This window comes from Canis lupus, chromosome 19 (genome assembly GCF_048164855.1).
Source record: "Canis lupus baileyi chromosome 19, mCanLup2.hap1, whole genome shotgun sequence".
Classification (NCBI taxonomy): Eukaryota; Metazoa; Chordata; class Mammalia; order Carnivora; family Canidae; genus Canis; species Canis lupus.
Window position 1 is genome coordinate 44,724,852 of NC_132856.1, and position 23,925 is coordinate 44,748,776.

Genomic DNA, 23,925 nt, shown 5'->3' on the forward strand with positions numbered 1-23,925 from the left:
AAGACTGTATGTGAAAGCATTTATGTGCAATTCTAGAAAAGACGAAAGAAAGGGTGACAGAGGGTAGCCCTGGTGGCCCAGCGGTTTAGCACCTGCCTTCGGCCCAAGATGTGATCCTGGGGACCTGGGATCGAGTCCCACATCAGGCTCCCTGCATGGAGCCTGCTTCTCCCTCTGCCTGTGTCTCTCATGAATAAATAAATAAAATCTTTATTAAAAAAAAAAAAGGTGACAGAGCAACACAGGGTGGCTGCTTGAGGTTGGTGCGGGGAAGGGAGCAAGGGCACAGGGGCTCACCGGGGTTTCATAGGGCGAAGGGATGATTCTGGTCCGGACTGTGGCAGCGCCTACGTAATTGTACACACTTGCTCAAACGCATCAGCTGTACACTGTCAACGGGTGAACTTTGTTACATGTAAATAATACAGGAGTGCAAAAATAAGCATTGAGTTGTGATGCGACAGCCTTGGGGAGACAGAGCAATTGAAGACAGGATGGCTTCTGACCATCAGGAGTGGGGTGATGGGGCGGGAAGGGCTGCTGCAGGGCACGGCTCCTTTCTCGGTGATGCCTGAGTCCTGTGATTTCTCCTTCATGGTAAACCCACCCGTTATAACCCAGAACCTAGCACAGACAAGTCCCGTTCCAAGAGGCACTGTTCATATCATATCTATAGAAATTTTTTAAAATTATTATACAAATTTAATACTTTTTATTATCATATTGATTTTTTACTAGGGCTGCAAAGGGAAGTGGGGATAGGTATTGTCATATATCAAATAGCAAATTGGGAGTGGTGGGGACAAAGCTAGAGGAGAAAGCATATGTGAAGCGGAGAGTTCACAGAAGACAATGACAAATGGCAACTGCTGTGTTTTTTATGTGCGTGTTGTGGCTGTGGTCAGCATAGCAGTGTGAGTCCGGGCTTCTGGCTCAGAAGAAACAGCGCAGATCACTGGGAACAGGATTAGAGCACTGGTTTCCCAGCCTTTCAGCCCCAGTGACTTCTCTTTATAACAGGTTATTTTATGAGATCCTTTTTGCTATCCTGAATTTGATAATCTACCCATACACATGATTAAAAAAAATGATCACAATGCCTTCTTGAAAAAAAGGAGGAGGAGGAGAAGCAGAAGGAGAGGAGTGTATAATAAAACAGCATTCATTTCAATGTGTAAATGCTTGAGCACGATTATGCTAGAAAACACCCTTGACACAGACACGCATGTGTCTGCTCTGAAATGCAGACTGGGAAAGGTGAGTTGAATTAGCAACTCAAATGCCACCAGTGGCATTGCTATTGGTGACATGATTTTCCCAGATGGCGAACAGCTCTTGGAAAAGTTCCAAACAAAACAGTATCAGTCAGGGTTCCAGACGGTAAAAGCCAGCAAAAGCAAATAAGATCCTTGGTGGAGGGCTCAGTACAGATGGGATTTGCAAAGGTGAGGGCAGGGTGTCAGGGCTGTAGAAGGCTGGTCTCTTAGCCTGGGGCCAAGTGCATGCATGAGTGCGGGTGCACGTGTGAGTGTATGTGTGTGTGTGTGTGTGTGTGAGAGAGAGAGAGAGAGAGAGAGAGAGAGAGAGAGTTGGTTCCTGAATCCTACTCCCAGGAGCAGCATCTATCCTGAGGGGGGCCTAGAGACAGCATCTTGCCCTTTGGGACCAGGAGTGAGAAAACCAGAGAATGGATGACCGAGGTCCATCTTTTTCTCTTTGTCCACAGCAGGTTTCTATCTGAGCTGTTTTCTTATAAAAAACGTTTCATGTAAAGAGAGCTTAAATGATTTAAAACATGCAGGTGGGTGGGGAAGAACAGTAACAGGCTATCATAAATTGTTCAAGGTGGCCTTTGCAGCCCCTTCCACCTGCAGCTGCTCTGTTTCAAATCAGACTTCCTGTCTCTGGACCCTCCCAGCCCCAGACCCATGCAGATCCACACCCCCCACCACCACCTTGCCCTTCCTCTCTGCCTCCAAGCTAAATTGCTGCATGTCAGTGAATCCTGGACAAGGTGAGCTGAGTGTGAGTTGGGATGCAGAGGGGTGAACATCCTAGAACAGCTGAGGGAAGCAGGGGACACCCCGAGCCTCCTTCCACAGTGCAGCCATAGTGGCTCTGAGTTATATCAAAGGCTGGGCCTTGCTGTCCAAGGGGGCACAAGATCAGCAATGTGTGGGTTTCTTGCCCCTCCTGTTGAGCCCTTGTGTCTGCTGCAGCCTTTTACAGAAAGAGAGTCAGCAGTTCGTTCCATACCTTCTATGTGCCAGACACTGCCCCAGGTGCCAGGGACCCCGAGACGAATGGGGCAAGTCTGCACCTCCCAGGCACTCACAGTCTGGTTGGAGGAGATAGGCAAGTCACTGGTGATGGCAACAGGGAAAACTCAGATCTCAGCCCCCATCCCAGCTCCCATCCTCAGCAGCTTCTGGGGTTCAACCTGCTAAGCCAGGCATCTCAGACTGACCTTGTTCCGAAGGGTGGGGCTTTTGCAGATCAGGCCGTAGGGAACTGGGGAACAAGTCTGTAGTTCAGCCAGGGGAAAATCAAGAGGCAAATCCAAGCAGGTCTGGGCTCACCGGGAGCAGATGGAGAGACAGGGATGAAGCGGGAGGTAGGGAAGCAAGGCCAGGAGGAGCACTGAGAATCATCCTGGTGGCTTAGTATAGGGTCCCTATGGTCGCGGGAGGGACCATTCTGAAGCTTATTGGAATCACCTGGGGTTGTACATCTGCAAAAGCAGCATGCACCCAACCTTTGCCTCCTGGGTGCCAGGCACCGTGCCAGGCGCTATCTCAGCCTCAGACCCTGCCCTGCTCAGCAGATCATAGGTTCCAGCCTCCATCCCACAGAGAGAGCAGCTGTGAGTGAGCTCTGAGATTGCTTTTCATTTTACAACTTGATAAGAACGACATACATGACATAGGATTATTCCTCTTAATATAGATAAAAATCCCTTCAGACAAGAAATGATGGAAAAAATTCTGCTAGAGAGAAACCCAGTGGGCTAATGAGCATGTGGAAGTATGCTTGGCTTCCTCAAATAATCAGGTATGAAAACTAAAATTAGATACCGTCGTGTTTTCATCTATCAAAATATTTTTTTAAAGACAATTCTCTTTTGGTGAAGTTTTGGCAAAATGGGCAGGCTCGTACGAGGTTGGCTGATATAAACATTAATCAACCGTGGCATCCTGTCAATGTGTCTCGAAAGTCTTGTGCATAATACTGGTCTGGTAATTCCATTTTGGAAGAGGACACCTGAGGATTTGTGTGCAAGGATGTTTATCATATACATAGCAGACACAAATTAGAAAGTACCTGAATGCCCAGCAAGAAAAAGTATAAAATAATGAATCTCTCTCTCTCTCTCTCTCTCTCTCACACACACACACACACACACACACACAATCACACAGAAAGACTATGAGCTTAATTTTGTTTTTAAGTATAATATTTATGTCTTTTCTCTCTTGCTCCCTCTTTATATATACATCCAGAGAACAAAGGGCTGGTAAGAAATGTACCGAAAGATATTTATTTTGGGATGGTAGGATTTTGGGCTGTATCTATTTCTTTAAAAAGTTTTTTTTCTAGGGACGCCTGAGTGGCTCAGTGGTTGAGCGTCTGCCTTTGGCTCAGGGTGTGATTCTGGGGTCCAGGATCGAGTCCCACATCGGACTACCCACAGGGAAGCTGCTTCTCCCTCTGCCTATGTCTCTGCCTCTCTCTGTGTGTCTCTCATGAATAAATAAAATCTTTTAAAAAAATCTTTTTTGTCTACAAAGAATGTGAATTGGTTTTATTATCAGAAAAAATTATTTAAAAAATATCCATGAAGTATTCTTGCCAAAAATAAATCTAACTGAGACTTGAGCCCTAACTCCCACTTGGCAAGAAAGAAAGAGAAACAAGTGAAATGACACCAGGAAGAAACGATTTGACAAATTCCAGAAGGTAGAACATCCTATGACCAATCATCTTCTCCAGGAGTCAACAGCATCAGGGACCAAAACATTCTGTATCAACAGAAGTGAAACAGACACAGCAACCAAATTCCATGCTCAAATCTGGACTGGGTGCTGACTTGGAAGGAGGTCTAAAGACATAGTAGGATCACTTGGGGAAAGTGAAACAGGGGTTGTGTTTTGATTTTTCCCTGGGCCAAACCACAGAGGTGCTGCCCAGTTGGCAACTCCCTGATCTGCAAGAGCCCCACCCCCAGAATCCTGTTGGATACTCAGAGAAGTCATCACAATGTGCTCCTAAAGCTAAGAGGAATTCCACACAACCCCAACACAGCACAGTCTCCTCCATCTTACATAAAGTGCCAATCAGAAAACTACCCAGGAGCGCCTGGGGGACTCAGCTGGCTGAGCATCTGCCTTCAGCTCAGGTCATGATCCCATGGTCTTGGACTCAAACCCCATATCGGGCTCCCTGCTCAATGGGGGGCTGCTTCTCTCTCTGCCTGCTGCTCCCCCCGCCTGTGTGTGCGTTGTCTCTTTCTGCCAAATAAATAAATAAAATCTTACCCAAAAAAAAGAAGAAAAAAGAAAACTCTCCAAAGTCAGTTCAGATAACTAAACTTTCAGTGGTAGATTCTTGACTTACTGCACAGTAATTTCTCCTGTGACTCCCATCCAGTGGAGAGGTAGGTAAGACACTGAAGATGGGCTGGAGGGAGACCAAGCAGATGCCCAGCACTGTCCCTCCTCCAGCCCCTCCAGCACTAGACACCCTGGTCCATCCTGAGCTCTGGGGGAAGGTGGGTTTTTTTTTTTTTTTTTCTACTTCTAAATAACAAAAGGTAAGAAACTCTTGGTCGAGAGCCCAGAATTTCTCAACAAATGGCTAATTTCGCCTGGGTAGGTTCTGTTATTTGGTTCAAAAGCTTCCATTTAAGGGTGGAGGAACGAAAATATCTAACTGCTAATAATTGTCCCTGAGGTTTATACAGCAGCCAACGATTTACAGAATTCTCTTACAGACATATCGCATTTAAAAGACTCCAAACCTCCCAAGTGGGCAGCTGTTCCTTCCGATCCCGGAGTGTGCTCTGCTGATGAGAATTTTTGCAAGTCTCTGTTTTCCTCTTTGGTGCCGGAGTGGGGGTGAGTGGGGGACCCACGAGTCTATGTGGAGGATGAAGTAGGGAATTGTTACCTCATTGTATAGATTTTATAAAACATAAGTATGCAAATGCATAATGGGAAATGTGTATTTATGTATAAAACATGCATTTACATACTTATAAAATATAAATTTAAAATACAGGAGATTGATGCTCGAGAGGTGCCAACTGCCAACTCCTGGCAAAATATCACCTAGCTAGCCCGCAGAGGCAGCAAAGCTCAACTCACTGCTTTTTGCTGCAAGGGAAGCACTGCCTCACAGCATCAAGGTCAAGAGCACCATATTTATGGGATTTGGGGGGTCTGGTTTAAGGTAGGTCTTCACTTCTGGGGAGCTGATTGGGATTGAACTGAGTTTTTGGTATAGAAGTTGAGGATTGGGAAACAGAGAAAGGAAGGTTTTGAATGAAGCTTAAAAGTAAACAGTCGTGGGGCGCCTGGTGACTCAGTCGTTGAGCGGCCAACTTTTGATTTCAGCTCGGGTCATGATCTTGGGGTGGTGAGATTGAGCCCTGTGTTGGGCTCTGTGCTCAGCAGGGAGCGTGCTTGAGATTTTCCCCCCCTCACTCTCCCCCTCCCCTGCTACCTGCACTCTTGTTCTCTCTCTCTCAAATAAATTAATTAAATAAATAAAAAGAATAGTGTTTGATAAGCCCAGCTGAGCTTCTGAGGAAGGGGCTATTTACTCTGGCAAAGGCTAGTAGAGTAATAAATACAATTTCAGACGAATGGATCTTTAGAAAATTCAAGGGGCAAATAATAAAATTATTTGTAACTTTATCTTCCTGAGCAGGAATTTCCTGCAGAAAGTGGCCAGTTAATCTTTATATACCCAGTCTTATTTTTTTAAAGAGATTTTATTTATTTATTCATGAGAGACACATACACAGAGACAGAGAGAGAGACAGAGAGAGGCAGAGACAGGCAGAGGGAGAAAGAAGCAGGCTCCATACAGGAAGCATTATGTAGGACTCAAATGGGGGACTTTAGGATCACGCCCTGAGCCAAACATAGATGCTCAACCACTGAGCCACCCAGGTGTCCCTATATACTCAGTCTTAGAACTTAATCCTAGTAAGCTGTGGCGCTGCAGGTGGCTTCATGCTCTAAGAGTAGTGACCTCCCCAAGGTCTGCTGGAAGTTGACCTAAGTCTTCAGATTCAGGCTGAGCTCACCTCACCCAGACTTTGCCAGGAAACCCCTCCAATTGAGTTCAAGCAGGCTCTGTATCAATGCCATCTCATGACTAGGGTGGCCCCATGATAGGTATTGGGGTGAGGGCACAGGGCAGAGTGGCAGGGGAGGTGGTTCCTGGCCCTGGAGTAGGTGAGCCCCAGGGATACTGTACTGGTTAAAGTAGCATCCCCCTAAAACTCAGGTCCACTCAGATCTTACTTGGAAATAAGGTCTTTGTGGATATAATTCATTAAAATGAGGTCATAGTGGATTAGGGTGGACCCTAAGTCCAATGACTAATGTCCTTCTAAGAGAGTCATGTGAAGACACACAGGGAAGAAGACCATGTGATGACAGGGACAGAGATCACAATGACCCATGTACAAGCCAAAGAATACCATGGATGGCTGGCAGCCACCAGAAGCTAGACAGAGGCAAGGAAGGACTTTTCCCCAGGACCATCAGAGGGAGTGTGGGACAACTTGATTTGGGATGTCCAGCCCAAAGAACTGGGAGAGAAGAAATTTCTGTTGTTTTGAGCTTCCTCCATCAGCCCCACTCTGCCATGTGCAGTGCACACCCTGTACTCACCACCTCTGAATGGGAGACTGATGCCCCGCAGTGGGCTGGGCAGCCTCCCTAGGGCTCTGAGGAGGTGGGGAACTCTGATGAGGGCTGAGGGTCGGTGTCCATGTCATAGTTTTTTCTGGTAGTCTGGCCACTTTGCCAACAATTAAGGAGGGACTTTAAAAAAAATGAAAAAAAAAATGGGGCACCTGGGTGGCTCAGCGGTTGAGTGTCTGTCTGCCTTTGGATGAGTCCCGCATCCGGCTCCCTGCGTGGAGCCTGCTTCTCCCCCTGCCTATGTCTCTGCCTCTCTCTGTGTGTCTCTCATGAATAAAGAAATAAAATCTTTAAAAAAAAATGATCCCAACGAATCAATTCTGGAAAAGCTTCAAACTGCAACACCACTCCCCACTGAGCTCCCCAATTCTCACCCCTACAGGGGACAGCCCGAGCCCCCGGTGTCAGGGCTGCACTGGAAAGTGCCAGAATGTGTGGGAAGGCAGCTCAGGGTCCTCCTCTCAGGGGGAAGGTGGGCATGGCCATGGTGACAGCCTTTCTGTGAGGACAGGATCGCTTAGAAATCTGGGTCACTTCAGAAGCCTCCCCACGGGAGCCGGCAGCTGTTCCAGAGGAGGCCTGCAGTGCACTCAGCCTGCCCGCCTGAAAATAGCTCAGCCCCTTTCCCACGAGAAATAGGCTTTGCAGTAACGCATTGGGCAAACCGTGACCTCCGGGAGCAGGGCAGTGACTCGCTGGCAATCCAGAGGCTGTGAGGTCCTGCCCTCCAGGGTGCCAGGATGAGGGAGAGCTAGGCTTTGACTGCTTGAGTTTCCCAGGTGGATCCCTTGGGACCCCTTTCTCTTTCCCACATCTTGCTGGTGAGATGAGGTTCAGGGAGGCTGATGTGCCCGTGGCCCAGGGCCCTGGAGAGGTCTTCCCACCACTGCATGTTCCTTCCTCTGGGGGCATGGTATGTTCTTACAGCCCCAGGGACAAGGGAGGAGTGGCAGGTGCAGGGAGGCAGTGGGAACCCCGGGCCAAAGCTTCAAGTGGATCCTTGGGCAGTGGAGGGAGGAGCCTGTTGACAACCCACCACAGCAGCAAGATGAAAATCCTGCAGGATTGGCGTGGGGGTGGTGAGGGGAGGGCACAGAACCTCAAACGTAGTCTTCTGACACTATCTCCAAAGATGTGATACGGAAGGATGGAAAAATACGAGCCATCCCCTCATAACTTTAGAGCTGTGGTTCACAAAACTGTCGGGAGGTGGAGGTTGGGGCAGGGGGAGGGGCTTAAAAGTCCTGGGCTGGGTCCCAACCATACTGACTCTTCCTCAGGCCGGGTGGGGCCTGCGACCGGGGTGTCAGAGCTCCCAAGGGGTTCTGAGAGCAACCACAGTGGTAGACCACTGTTTCAGAGGTCCGCAAGTCTTCAAAGTCCTGTGCTGGTGTTTCTCCTCCTTTGAAGACTTCTGCAGAACCTGAGGTTAGCATCAGAGCACACAGAGGCCCACCCAGGTCTGGGTGAGGAGAGCAGGTTCAAGGGGCACTGGGTGCGGGTGTTTTGGGTGTGCTTCAATTCAGGAATAATCTATGTGTCGCAGAACTAACCCTTTGAAGCTTACAGTTTTATGCCAGAAATGACAGTTGCCTATAGTCGTGTGACCATCAACCACAATCAAGATCTAGAAAGCTCTATCCCCAAGAAACAGTCTCAAGAGACAGTTTTGGTTGCAGTTCAGTGGCATGACCGGGGGTAGAGGTCCCAAAACCTCACGCCCCGCCCTGAATTCTCTGTCCCTCTGAAAGTTGTGTGTCTAAGGCACCTATTTCTGGCCCAAGCAACTTTTCCTGATAGTTGGAAGTAATTATTCCCCAACAGCCCCGCTCTGCCTCGTTAGAGCTTCTGTTGAAAAAGCCAGGTTGCTAATGTCACTTTTCTTGCTTCTGAGTCCAATTTTCCGGACCCAGACAACACCCACGGTCGATACCTCCTACAATCGCCGGAGCCACTTCTGGCGGCAGAAACCCGTTCACCTGCTACCCAGAGCAATTACAAGTGTTTTCCTCACACAGCTCTTCCCGGCTCCTGAGGAAACATTTAATTGGCTTGGAGGTCACAGGATCCTCTTCCAATTAGGGTGCCATCACGCCAGCTGCCATCCGCACCGGGGACAGTCCAGACTGGGCTTCTCCGTAGGATACACAGCCGTCCACTCTGAGAAACAGCAATAGTTCTTTAGCAACCCTCCGGCTCCTTTCAAAAGGCAGACTGTAGGCTGTGTAGGCTGGAGCTCCTCTTTGCCTCCAGGTCAATTATGGGGGAATCGGGATGGAATGAGCAGAATAAGAATTTTCAACTCAGCCTCTTCCCCTTTTCCAGAGCAGCCACCGTAAAGAAAAACAGGGTTGCTGGGGCAGCAGAGGGCCTGGGAGAGCTTATCTTTCAGACTTAATGGAAGGAGCGCGGCCCACCCAGGGGCCCATCAGCAGCACAGTTTCCAGGCCTGGGAGGGGACCCAGTGACAGGCTAAGTGGCAGGAACATCATGAACAGAGAGCAGTATGTGCGTGGACGTTATATTTAACAAAATGTTCCCATTAGGGAGGACTTTTGAGAAAGTGGGGAGGGCTGGGATGGGGCTTCAGTCACAGGGGAATGTCAGCAAAATGCCCACTCCTCCGGAGCCTCCTCCAGAGAATGGCTCAGTGCTCTCCCAGGTCCTGGGATGACTTCAGTTGAGGCAAAGCCTCTCCCAGACAGACCAGTCTCGGTGTCTTCACGGGAGGGCCCAGTGGCTGGCAGTGCCTGTAGTGGAGAGGGCTCGTCTGGACCCCTGCTCTACCCTCAACACACTTGGCTTTGCGTTTTCTATTCTGGTTGGCTTTTTTTTTTTTTTTTATAACATTTTGTTTCTAAAGAAGTTTTAGGTTCATAGTAAAATGAAGGGGAAGGTACAGAGATTTCTCATTTGCACCCCACCCCCGTCTCCCCTCTACACACAGCATCCTTGTCAACATCCCCCACCGGAGTGCACCAGTTACCACTATAGTGACACATCGCCACCACCCCAAGTCCAGAGTTTCCAGTAAGGCTCACTCTTGGTGCTGTACTTACTGTGGGTTTGGACAAATGTGTGATGATATGCATCCATCATTACAGTATCATACAGAGAATTTTCACTGCCCTAAAAATCCCGTGCTCTGCCTACGCACCCTTCCTCCCCCAACCCAACCCCTGGCAGACAATCTTTATTGTCTCCATGGTTTTGCCTTTTGCTGAATGTCACGTCGTTGGACTCATACAGCATGCAGCCTTTTCAGATCGGCTTCTTTCGCTTAGTAAAATGCATCTACGTTTCCTCTGTGTCTTTTCATAGCTTGATAGCTCATGTTCTTTTAGCGGAATAAAATTCCATTGTCTAGATGGACCACAGTTTATTTATCCTTTCAGCTCCTGAAGGACATCTTGGTTGCTTTCAGATTTTAGCAATTACGAATAGAGCTGCTGTAAACATCTGTGTGCAGGTTTTTGCGGGGAACCAACATACTTGTTTTTCACTAGAGCAGGGAGGGGGAGTCCCCCTTCCCCTGCCCTGTCCCAGGCCCAGAGCTCCTGGGCATTGCAGTCACCCGCCCCCACCCACCCACACTCCCTACAGATGGAATCTGCGTGTGCTCTCATGAGGCCTGGGGCTGCTGAATTACCTCCTGATTCAGAGAATCCTTGAGTCAAAAGCAAATAATTCTCACTGAGATCATCATGCTGTTTGTCCACATCTACCAGGCAGACAAGCAGCGCCAAGGTGACAGCCAGGCCCTCTCCCCTGTCCCTCGAGTCTCTAAACCCCGACCCACCCAAACCTGCGTGCTGTACAACAGCTCAGATGACACCTTGTTCACAAAGCTGTCCCTGAGCACCCCACTAGGAAGCAATGTCTCTTTTCGCTGCTCACTTTTAAATAGCTTTCTGATTTTAGAACCACTTTAGATTCACAGGGAAGTTCAAAGATAGTAGTGAGAGCTCCCATATCCGTCACACCCAGTGTCCGCTATGTTAACATCTTATGTTACTGTGGCACGTTTGTCAAAACTAAGAGATTAAACTGGTACGCTAAACCTCACTCCTTACTCTACTTTCATTAGTTTTCCCCTAATGTCCTTTTTCTGTCCCAGGACCTCCTCCAAGATGCCACATTATATTCAGGTGTCATTTCTCCATAGGCTCCTCTGATCCACGACAGTTCCTCAGTCTTTCCTTTTTTTGCTGATCTCGACAGTTTGGAAGATTACTGGTCAGGTGTTCTAAAGAGAGCCCCTTGGTTTGGGATTGTCAGATGTCTTTTTCCTCATGCTCAGATTGGAGCTATAGGTTTCTGGGAGAAAGGGCCCGGGGGTGAAGTGCCCCCCATCCTCATCATTACACCTCGCTCTTTGTTCTTGATTGCTACATTTTCCTGGCCTCTCTTCCTTCCTCCAGCCTGGCCCCGTCCGTCCTCCTCAGAGCACATCACCAGAAGTATCCACGTTCTTAGGCACCTCATGACCATAAGATACCTGAGTGGATGCCACGTGCCAGGCACTGTCCTCCACCTGAGGTCCTTAAGATGCCACTGGAGAATAGTAATAACAATATCAAAGCCCTTTTCCTGGGTCCTTGGGTCCTGGAAGAGGAAGGACAATCAGGAACCTGGATGGTCTTCCGTGATTGGGTGGACACTGCTTCCCTCCTTCTGCTGGTGGGTGTTCTCTGCCTAGATGGTGTGTGTGCCCCCCCGCCCCAGGTGTGCTCTGCCTTAACTTGGTCTCTTTGGTTACCGAGGATGCTGTCAGAGAGGGACAGCTGAGCTTCTGATCCAGAGATAAGTAACAGCATCCCCCACCCCACTGCAAGCATGGGGTTCATTTAGCAGCTGTGTTTGAGTGACGTGCATCGCTCTTCACTGAGTGCAGATGTGGGTCAGGAGGCAGTGGGGTGGGACTGGATAAATCCCTTTAGTGCCCTGGGTAAGAATAGACATCTGTCCTGCCTCCCCCCTATATGTAATTCCAAATAAAAATCATAAAGCACAAAATTCGCATGCATGTTGAAATTATAATAACTTCTTACTTATCTGGTTGCCATTGTTCTGCACAGGTTCGTTGATAGCAAATTTTCCTCCTTCCTTCAGCTCGGTCTCCACACCGTGAAGCCAGGCTCAGGTGGGAGGTCCCTCACTGCCTTCCCAGCACTTCTCCTCTGGTGTCCCCAAGGTCAGGAAGCCGTCATTCTCCTCTGGCTCATCCATCAGGCCCACAGAGCCTCTTCGACCATTGAGACCAGTTGTTTTGCAAGCCTCACTCTTGTGAAGATCTTGGATGCTTTCCCTCCTGAGAGTAGAACAGTGTGCAACCCCTCCCACTGCCCACAGCCGGGAGTTCCTTAGCTGCAAATGGCTCAAATCCTTCAGAAGAGGCATGACCAAGAAGCCCTAAAGATGGCACAGCCCATCAAAGAGACCACAGGGCATTCAGAACCAGCCAGATGCCCACGGACCAGCCGGCAGCATCACTTACCTCCCATGGTGTGTCTGGCCTCAACTTCTCCTTCATTCATGCCCTCAGTCACGGCGTTCGGGAGCCCCTTCTGCTGGTTCCCAAGAGCCCTCTGAGTGCATCTCTTCCCAGCTCTATTCAGTGACATCATGTCCATAGTGTGGCCATGCTGGGAGTGATTACATCAGAGCAATTGGCAAGCACGACCACCCAGGGCTCCTCTCCCCAGAGCTGGTGGCTAACCATATTCCTGCCTTGAGGGCAGGTTTCCCACCGTGAATGGTTAGCACCATGGCTGCCCCCCAAAAAACAGATCAGTGGAGGCTCTCCTGTCCTCAAATGCTCCACAGAAGGTCCCTTCTTTCTACAGATCTACTAACTCCATAGTCAACCCTCCAGTGTCTGTCCTAGCTACGTGCCTTTTGGCCAGTCTCTAGGCTTCTTTGGCCTTCTGGTCCCTCATCCATGAAGCAGGGACAGTACTATGTATCCCTTAGACAAATGGCATCCAACTGGGCTTTGGCATGGCCCTGTGGCACTGTAATACATGGACCCATGGACCACGTGGAGCCTCTCGGCGATGGAGAACAAAGATCTTCCTCTTCCTCACCACCCATTCCTCATGTGGGGCTCTACCCTATGGATGCTGGGTGTAACTCTGGCAGCAGCTCAACGAGGGAGTGACAGTGGGAGTGGCCTGCCCTGCGAGCGGGCAACAAGAGAGTATGTTGTCTGTAGAGAATTAAAAAAACAAAAATACACTGAGAGTGACTGAAATTTAGTCTGCTTTGTTATTGGCACCCTGTGCCAATAATTCTAAGGAATGTCAATGATAAAATACTCACCTTGGGACACCTGGGTGGCTCAGTGGTTGAGCATCTGCCTTTGGCTCAGGATGTAATCCTGGAGTCCCAGGATCGAGTCCCACATCGGGCTTCCAGCATGAAGCCTGCTCCTCCCTCTGCCTGTGTCTCTGCCTCTCTCTCTGTCTTTCATGAATAAATAAATTAAATATTTAAAAAATAAAAATAAAAATAAAATAAAATGCTCACCTTCTGTCAGATGCGGGGAACACTCCACTGCCCCTTCCCACTGGTGGGCCTCAGCTGCCAACTGTGGGCATTCAACAGCTACGGGAGGGACCGGTTACAGTGAAGCTTTGGACACTCACAGTCATGGCCCTTCGGGTGTCTCCTTGCCCTCCACAAACACCTGCTCTCTGGTGTTCCAGGAAGATCCTTAGCATTTTCCTGCCTTGGAATCTGTGATAGATTTCTGTATTTTGCAGCTTGTCCCATCAAGTCATGGGGGCAATTTCTCCCTAAATCCGGGCTGGACCATGACTTGATTTGGCGAACAGAATGCAGCAGGAGTGAGGATATGCAAGTTGCAAGTCTAAGCCTCAAAAGTTCTGGCAGGCTTCTGCTCTTCCCCCTGGAACCCTGGTGCCGCCATATGCAGAAGCCCAGGCTAGCCTGTGGGGTGAAGAGGGTACTGGCTCTGTCACCCATATCACCCCAGCCCAGCCAGCTGACACCAGGGGTACGAGTGAGGCCACCCTAGACCAGCCAGTCCCCCAGCTGACTGCAGACCCATGAGCAAGCCAGCCTGAGAGACCAACCATACCTGATCCAGATGCGTAGAAACATTCAGCTGATCAGTGGGCTCAGACACCATAGTTAACATTGGTGTTTGAAGCTAACCACTGGAGTGGTTTTTTACTCAGCAAAAGTTGACAGAGACTGTGTCTCTGCTCTTGCTGGTCTCTTCCATCGCTTTCTCCATGTCTGCATTATGAAATCTACCTCTCTTTCAAAACACTTCTTTCATACAAACTTCCTGGATTTCTCAGATTGGAATTCGTCTCTTCTTCCCATGGCTCTTGTTTCTTCTGTTTCTCTGGTTTTTGCAATTTCCTTTGCCTTAGATGTATCTGTACACTAGCCCTTGGTGAGGAGGAATACTGGGTCTTGCTCATCACTATAACCTCTCAACTACCCAAGATGCAATAACCTTGAGAGTCCTAAACTCAAGTGAGTAGAGAGGTCACTCGCAGAGCTGGCCAGTCTCGCAGTTCTCTGCCCACTGCCAGAGACTCTGATACATGAGTTCTGGAGCGGGGCCCAGAATCTGTATGCTTAACTAACACCCCAGGGAATTTTACACACTACACAGGTAGTGTGTAGACCACACTTAGACCAATCGTGCAGCATGGAAATGTCCATGATCTAAACACAGGGAGACTTTTAGACACTGGGGGGCCAAGTAACTTGCCCAAGTTCACAGGGATGGAGAATGGTAAAGCCAGGATTCAGACCTAGGGCCAGAAAAATGTGCACATACTCTGTATATATTCTCTGGGAAGGAGAACACATCATGCAGGCCACTTGTACAGCTTCAAACTCTGAGGTGATGACAGCCATTATGGGCTTTATTCTTATAAAAAAGGTAAATGATTTCAGGAAAACACGTGCATGCACTCACACACACACACACACACACACACACACACCTTTAAACAGCAATGTCTTGGAGAATCTGTGCCAGCCGACAGCCCTCCTACCCAATCATACTTCTATGCTACACACGATGAAGATGTTGGACTAACTTGCCAGATGTTGCCAGCATCAGCCCGGATGAAGAATTGCCTTCTGCCCAAACACTGAGAAAAATGAAGAGCTCAGGTTCAGAGTCTGCCTTCCCTCTCCCCAGGTCCCCAGCAACATGTTTTGGATGAGGTCTCAGAAGGAGCCAGGTATGGAAATAAGGGAAGACCACCCAAATGAGAACAAGCGAAGGGTATTTATCCAGAGTTTTCTGTAGCAATGGAGCCAGCCACTATCACTTGCCTTTGGCAGAGACTCACAGGCAGGTAAAGGAGCGGGAAGCTTTCTAGTGAGAAGGAGAAGGATCCAGGTGTGCCCCAGTTGGAGGTGTGGACGTGGAGGAGCTGGAGGCAGGATAACTAGACATGGGGGCATCCTATGTGATTGGTGAGGGGAGCATGTTTGGCCTTCTCTCATTGGTCCTAAATTGGAAGGGGAACACACTTTTGGGAAGCCAGCAGTTATATCCAGCCATTGATTACATCCTAGTCATTTAGTGCCAATTGTTATAGGAGTTGTGGGCTTGTTTGCTGAACTAGTGGCTGCACATTGCGGGTCAGAATTCTATTTTTATGTATGTTCTGGTCATAACTGTTTACATATTTAATGTCATACAGAATTCAAATCCCAGCATATTTCTCCTAGTCATTCAGCCCTGTCCTTACTTCCCTCGGAACAATCCAATGTCACAGTTTCCACAATGTGTGAAATATACCTACCCCCAAACCCCCAGGCTCTCAGTAGCCAGAAGACACAGTTCAGCGGAACTCCAACAAAACTGTCGCCTCTTTGGGGACTCCAGAATAGAACTCTGCTTCTATTCATGTCCCCATCCATCATCTGAAATGTCTGCAGAGGAAAATCCACCTTCTGAGTCACCTAGAACCCCCGTCACCCTCCCACTCCATCCTCATTTCCTCCAACACTGATCAGATATAGTCAATGACCTTTACATTTTCACTCACGGGCCTCTGAGGAGGATAATTTTGCATAAAGGACCTCTTGACACCACCAATTGTAAAATAAACAGATTTCCAAGAGATATTCCACCCTCCGGCTCCTTTTCATGGGCAATCCTCCATGCTGTTCATGCAAGGAGGCTGAGAGTCATCCTTAAGACTCCCTGCTTACCTCCCACGCTCGGTGCAGACTTTCCCCCAAATCCTTTCAATTCAATCTCCAGAATCTTTCTCAGTTCTGTCCAATTCCCAACTCTCTCATCCCTGCTGCCTCCACCCCAACCCCAGCCTGCAGCACCCCCCTACCGGGCTTTGCAAAAGCTCCCTATGAGGCTCCTAGAGTAATTTAAATGAACCCAAGCTACCAAACTCTGTTTGAAAAAAATTACAAAGGCATATATTTTTCTTACAAAGAGATAAGAGGGGGATGATCAATGTTCTCCTCAGGGCTTAAGAAAGTACCCTTGTAAGTACTCATTTTTGGGAAGTAAAGATGCCATTTTATTTTTGTTTTGTTTTTGTTTTCTTTATAATTAACATACAATGATATATTCATTTCAGGTGTACAACATAGTGTTTTGACAATTCTATACATTACACAATGCTCATCCTGAGAAGGATACTATTTTAAATCTTATTACCAGGGCAATCAGTTAGAACCAGAGATATTTTAGAGGTCATAGGTCATAGTTATAGCTGCAGCACAACCATCTCCAAATCTAGACATCTTAGAGAAGACCTTGTCAGATACAGCTTCTGCAAAGATTGTATTAAGAAGTAGAGTAGTATCCACTTTTCTGTAGCGGCAAGGAAGGAGATGACAATTTTTTTAATCGTGATAAGAATTTTTTCACCAGCAGTTAGAAGGACCTGTAGTTTCCAGATCAAGCTCTAGAACGTGATTAGTAAACATCAGAAGAGTTTGCCTAAGCAACTCAAAACTTGTGGGAAAAATAAAAGAGAGATCACAACCAACACTGAAGAAATACAAACAATTATAAGAACATATTAAGAGCAACTATATGCCAACAATTAGGCAATCTGGAAAAAATGGATACATTCCTAGAAACATATAAACTACCAAAACTGAAACAGGAATATATAGAAAACCTGAACAGACCAATAGCCAGAAAAGAAATTGAAGCAGTAATCAAAAATCTCCCAACAAACAAGAGTCCAGGGCCAGATGGTTTCCCAGGGGAGTTCTACCAAACATTTAAAAGAGTGAATACCTATTCTTCTGAAGCTGTTTCAAAAAATAGAAATGGAAGGAAAACTTCCAAACTCATTCTAAGAGGCCAGCATTACATTGATCCCAAAACCAGACAAAGACTCCATAAAAAAGTAGAATTACGGACCAATATCCCTGATGAACATAGATGCAAAAAATTCTCACCACGATACTAGCCAATAGTATCCAACAGGACATTAAAAGTATTATTCACCATGACCAAGTGGGATTTATTCTTGGTCTGCAAGGGTGGTTCAACATTCATCAATCAGTGTGATACATCACATTAATAAAAGAAAGGACAAGAACCATATGATCCTCTCAGTTGATGCAGAAAAAGCATTTGGCAAAGTACAACATCTTTTCTTGATTAAAACTCTCTGTAGTAGGGATTGAGAGAATATATCATAAAAGGCATATACCAAAAGGCCACAGTGAATATCATTCTTAATGAGGAAAAACTGAGAGCCTTTGCCCTCAGGTCAGAAACACAACAAGGATGTCCACTCTCACCACTGTCATTCAACATAGTACTGGAAGTCCTAGCCTCAGCAATCAGACAACGAAGAGAAATAAAAGGCATCCAAATCAGCAAAGAAAAAGTCAAACTCTCACTCTTCACAGATGATGTGATACTCTAAGTGGAAAACCCAAAAGACTCCACCCCAAAATTGCTAGAACTCATACAGGAATTCAGCAAAGTGGCAGGATATAAGATCAATGCACAGAAATCAGTTGCATTTCTATACACTAACAATGAGACAGAAGAAAGGGAAATTAAGGAATTGATCCCACTTACAATTGCATCAAAAGCCATAAGATATCTGGGAATAAACTTAACCAAACAGGTAAAGATCTGTACTCTGAAAGCTATAAAACACTTATGAGGGGGATCCCTGGGTAGCTCAGAGGTTTAGCGCCTGCCTTCGGCCCAGGGCATGGTCCTGGAGTCCCGGGATCGAGTCCCGCACTGGGCTCCCTACATGAAGCCTGCTTCTCCCTCTGCCTGTGTCTCTGCCTCTCTCTGTGTGTCTCCCATGAATAAGTAAATAAAATCCTTAAAACAAAACAAAACAAAACATAGATGCGATAATCAAAAAGACGTACCTTTAAAAAAAAAGGAAAGAAAACACGAAAGAAATTGAGGAAGACACAAAGAAATGGATAAACATTCCATGCTCATGGACTGGAAGAACAAATATTGTTAAAATGTCTATGCTCCCTAAAGCAATCTTCATTCAGTGCAATTCCTATCAAAATACCATCAACTTTTTTCTCAGAGCTGGAACAAATAATCTTAAGATTTCTATGGAACCAGAAAAGACCCTGAGTAGCCAGAGAAATGTTGAAAAAGAAAACCAAAGCTGGTGGCATCACAATGCCAGACTTCAAGCTGTATTACAAAGTTGTAATCATCAAGGCAGTATGGTACGGGCACAAAAACAGACACATAGATCAATAGAACAGAGAACCCAGAAATGGACCCTCAACTCTATGGTCCACTGATCTTCGATAAAGCAGGAAAGAATATCCTGCTGGAAATAAGACAGTCTCTTCAATAAACAGTGTTGGGAAAATTGGACAGCTACATGCAAAACAATGAAATTGGGCCACTTCCTTAACCATAAACAAAAATAAACTCAAAATGGATAAAAGACCTAAATGTGAGGCAGAAATCAAAATCCTAGAGGAGAACACAGGCAGCAACCTCTTTGACCTCGGCCACAGCAACTTCTTGCTAGACAGGTCTCCAAAGGCAAGAGAAACAAAAGCAAAAATGAACCATTGGAATTTCATCAAGATAAAATGTTTCTGCACAGCAAAGGAAACAGTTTCTCCCAACCTACGGAATGGGAGAAAATATTTGCAAATGTCTTATCTGATAAAGGGCTAGTATCCAAGATCTATAAAGAACTTATCAAATTCAACGCCCAAAAAACAAATAATCCAGTCAAGAAATGGGCAGAAGACACGAATAGGGCAGCCCTGGTGGCGCAGTGGTTTAGCACCGCCTGCAGCCCGGAGTGTGATCCTGGAGACCTGGGATAGAGTCCCACGTCGGGCTCCCTGCATGGAGCCTGCTTCTCCCTCTGCCTGTGTCTCTGCCTCTCTCTCTCTCTGTCTCTCATGAATAGATAAATAAAATCTTAAAAAAGAAAAAGACACGAATAGACATTTCTGCAAAGAAGACATACAAATGACCAATGACACATGAAAAAATGCTCAACGTCATGCAGCATCAGGGAAATACAAATCAAAACTACAATAAGGTACTACCTCACACCAGTCAGAATGGCTAAAATTAACAAGTCAGGGAACAAATGTTGACAAGAATGTGGAGAAAGGGGAACTCTTTTACACTGCTGGCCGGAATGCAAGCTGGTACAGCCACTCTGGAAAAACAGTATAGAGGTTCCAAAAAGTTAAGAATAGAGCTACCCTATGACTCTGAAATTGCACTACTAGGTATTTACCCAAATGATACAAACATAGTATTTCACCCCAACGTTTATTTTTTTTTTATTTTATTTTTTTTTAAAGAATTTTATTTATTTATGAGAGACACAGAGAGAGAGAGAGAGAGAGGCAGAGACACAGTAGGACACAGGCAGAGGGAGAAGCAGGCTCCATGCAGGGAGCCCGATGTGGGACTCGATCCCAGGTCTCCAGGATCACACCCCAGGCTTCAGGCTGCGCTAAACCGCTGCGCTACCGGGGCTGCCCCACCCCAACGTTTATAACAGCAATGTCCACACTAGCCAAACTATGGAAAAAGCCCAGATGTTCCCTGATAGATGAATGGATAAAAAATATGTGTATATATATATACACAATGGAATATGATTTAGCCATCAAAAAAAGTGAAATCATGCCATTTGCAATGATGTGGATAGAACTAGAAGGTATTATACTAAAGCAAAATAAGTCAATCAGAGAAAGTTAACATATGATCTCACTCATATGTGGGATTTAAGAAACAAAATAGGATCACAGGGGAAGAGAGGGAAAAATAAAATAAGATGAAATCAGAGAGGGAAACAAACCATAAGAGACTCTTAACTCTAGGAAACAAACTGAGGGTTGCTGGAGGGGAGGTTGCTGGGGGATGGGGTAACTAGGTGATGAGCGTTAAGTAGGGCACATGATGTGATGAGCACTGGGTGTTATATGCAACTGATGAATCACTGAACTCTACCTCTGAAACTATTAATACACTATATATTAATTAATTGAATTTAAATAAAATACAATTTTAAAAAAATATGTGGGGGAAACAAATAGCAGAAAGAGAGCGCTGACAATGGGATGCAGTGCAAGTGTGAAGTGTTGCCTCTGCACTCTGATTCCCCTCCTCCCCCTTCAGCTCAGCTCCCCACTCAGCAGCTGGGGTGGGGGGAACCTGTGAACTCCCCCACCCCACCCTTGCTCTGTGTTCCTCCTCTGCTTGAATACATCACTTACTTGTGGGACCTACTGCTTGTTAAGCAAAGACTGCCCTGGTGAGAATGATGAGGTTCTGTATGTCCCTTCCTCCCTGTCCCTACCCCACCAGTTGGCTTTTCTGTCCTTGTCCCTGGACATGCCAGCCTCCTGGTATTCCTTCACCACTTGGAGGAGAACCACCTGCCAATCAGGAGCATTTGCTTTAGACTTATGATGAATGAAAAATTAGTTTCTACTATATTTGAGCCTGTATCCCATTGTTAGGATTGTTCCAACAACTAACATGACCTTAAGTGACCAGCTAGGATATTCAATCAACAGCTCTCAGAGTCTCTTTTCTGGTTTTTAAGGTAAGGGTTATATTACCCACCTTCTGGGGTTGTTAGAGGATGGTACGAAACTCCCAGCATGGGGCTAACTCAATGACAATGGAGCTAAGTCACAAGAAGACAATGCTTCTGGAACTGTCAAGAGATTCAGAACCACATTTCTGGCTGAGAGAGGAAGAGAGAAACATAGTTGCCTCTGATAATAAAGATCTCTCAAAAATAATGGGTTGTGATTGCATCAGAGCCAAGTAGAAAAATTGAAAGAAAAAGAAAAATATAGTGGTTGAGTGTCAGGCTTTGAAGTTGGGCAGAGCTAAATCTGAGTTCCGGCTTTACCACTTAAAAAAGCTGTGTGTCTTTGACCAGTCTTTAACTTCTTTGAGCTCCAATTTCCTCATGAAGATACCAACCAACTAACCCTATGGGGAGGGAATCCAAGGGTATTAACAAGGACTCTTGCCTGCAGGCAACAGAAACTGTTCTAGCTAAGGAATTTATTAAGGAGACTATAAAACCTACAGAACTAGGGTGATGGGTGAGGAAACTGGCTCTGAGCCGAGCTTCCATAAAACCACCAAAAGGTCTACCAAAAGGGCTCTTCCTTTGCCAGATCAGGAACCCAAGGGATGACTCAAGGGTCATGCCTCCTCTAGCCCATCCTGGACACCTTGTGTCCTGCCTCTCTTTTCAAGAGCAGATTGAAGTCTTACACAAGATCATCCAGTGCAAGGGACCTACAGCACATCTGGGAACTAGCTGTTACGGGATCTGAAAAATGCCTCACTTTCCAGTCTTCCCAGTATAAGAAGTTACTTTAGAAAGAGGTCAGAAACAGTGCTGACTGAGCCAATACCTCTATGGAAAACATTTAGTGCAGTCTCTAGCACATAGAAGCGGCTTGATATATTGTAACTAGAGGTAGCAGAGCTTAGTTGTTAAGGGTCTAAACTCTGCAGCCACACAGTCTGGGTTCAAATCCCTTCTCCACCAATATTACTGTGTCCATCTACTTCGCCTCTCTATGTTTCAGCTTATGTGGTTAGGCTAATGACAGTAAGTCATATAACTTGTAGGCTTGCCGTGAATATCAGACGACTTAATAAGTACCTAGAAGTATCTGGTTCGTGGAAGCTCAATTAACATGAGCTGCTACCACTCTTTGTCCTGGTCTCCATGATTCCAAAGAGGAATTGCATTTACTAGAGGTCTCAGTGATGCCATGTGGGCATCCAAACTTTCCAGACTCTGCAGGCCAACCTCATCTCTCATTTCGACATCTCATTCCTTCCCCCAAATGCTACTGAGTCAAAGAGCCTGATGATAATAAATAGTAACAGCTAGTGCATCTATTAATTGCTTTGTTTGTTGCATTGCATTAGTTATCACAACAACATCACTTTGGAGATTTATATTGTCATCTCTAGTTTACAGGTTAGGAAACCGAGATTCGAGGATGTTAAGTGAATTGCCAGCTAACACTATGTTAGTGTCAAATTTACCGATGAAAGCCAGGTCCCCACTCAGGGTTGTAGTGTAGTAACCTACCTTCCTTTTTTGCTTTCCTAGTTCAAGTGCAACAGAGCTATGCTCACCTTGTGGTTCAGTTCTGATCTCCTTTGATTCTTAGAATACAGCAGTAAATAAGAAAGGGTCCTTGCCTTTGAGGAGCCGGCAGTCAATCATGGAGACCTAGTAAAGACACAGTTAAAACACAATCACAATGGGGAGTGTGAACAAGGCACAGATATAGGACCAAAAAACAAAAAAACAAAAAAACAAAAAAAAGAGAGCCTTAGGTTAACTAGGGCTTCAGACAACAGCTTCAGGGAGGAGGTGAAGGCTGAAGGGGGGTTACAAATGCTAAAGTTGGGGCAGAAAGTAGAACAGGAGGGGTGCCTGGGTGGTTCAGTCAGTTAAGCAGCTGCCTTCAGCTCAGGTCATGATTCCAGGGTCCTGGGATTGAGCCCTAGGTCGGGCTCCTGGCTCAGCAGGGAGTCTGTTTCTCCCTCTCCCTCTGCCAATCCCCCCTCCCTGCTCATGCTCTCTCTCTTTCTCTCTCCAGTAAATAAATAACCTTTTAAAAAATTAAAAATAAAAAAAGCAGGGGAAGACATACCACACACAGAGAGCAGTACGTGCAAAGGCACTAGGGCATAAAAGCAGCACAGGGTGTCCAGGCAATGACAAGGAGAGCTATGCTTTGGAGGTAAAAGCTGTGATGTGAGGTACAGCAGAAAATATGATTAGAAAGGATTGTGAGGAGCCTTGAAAAGCTGCATTAGAGCAATGAGGAGGCAGGGAAGAGTACAGGGTTTTAAGTAGCTGAAGTACAAGGTATGACTTGCATTTTAGAACAATTCCTGTATTGCGGGCAGGTCATGGTACAAATGAAAATGTGGGGCCCCTTGTTCAAAAAGCAGGAGAAAAGTGCTGTTAAAAATACTAATATATAAAGTTTTTTCTTTAAAGCTATTTTATTACTTGTAAAACGCAAGTTTTGTTTTTCTACTCTCCATTGTATTGATTTCTGTTCTAACCCTTTGTTTTCTTCCTTGGGCTTGCTTTGGTTACAGTTCGCTCTTGTTTTTCTAGTTTCCTAAGATTGAAGGTTAGGCTATTGATTTGTGATTCCCTTTTGTGTGTGTGTGTGTGTGTGTGTGTGTGTGTGTGTGTGTGTGTGTGTTTTAATATGGGCACTTATAGCTGTAAACACCCCTGTAAGTGCTACTTTAGCTAATCTCATAAGTTTCTTTAAAATTTATTTATTCGTGGGAGACAGAGAGAGAGAGAGGCAGAAACATAGGCAGAGGGAGAAGCAGGCTCCCCACAAGGAGCTCGATGCAGCACTCGATCCCAGACTCTGGGGTCACCCCTTGAGCCAAAGGCAGACACTCAACCACTGAGCCACCCAGGCATCCCTCCATATCTCATAAGTTTGGAGATGT

The 23,925-nt window shown here is 46.3% G+C and overlaps 1 long non-coding RNA gene across 2 annotated transcripts; it reads right to left on the minus strand.

Moving 5' to 3' along the window:
• Positions 1-3,493: 3,493 nt before the first annotated feature.
• LOC140610446 (uncharacterized) lies at positions 3,494-22,969 on the minus strand. Of its 2 annotated transcripts, none has more exons than XR_012012093.1 (3): positions 22,573-22,969; positions 11,987-13,886; positions 3,494-11,540 (listed from the first exon to the last, which is right to left on the minus strand). It is a non-coding gene; the product is annotated as an uncharacterized lncRNA (long non-coding RNA). The 2 variants fall into 2 exon arrangements; XR_012012094.1 differs by lacking the exon at positions 22,573-22,969 and having other exon boundaries at positions 11,987-13,143; positions 13,257-15,803.
• Positions 22,970-23,925: the final 956 nt, after the last annotated feature.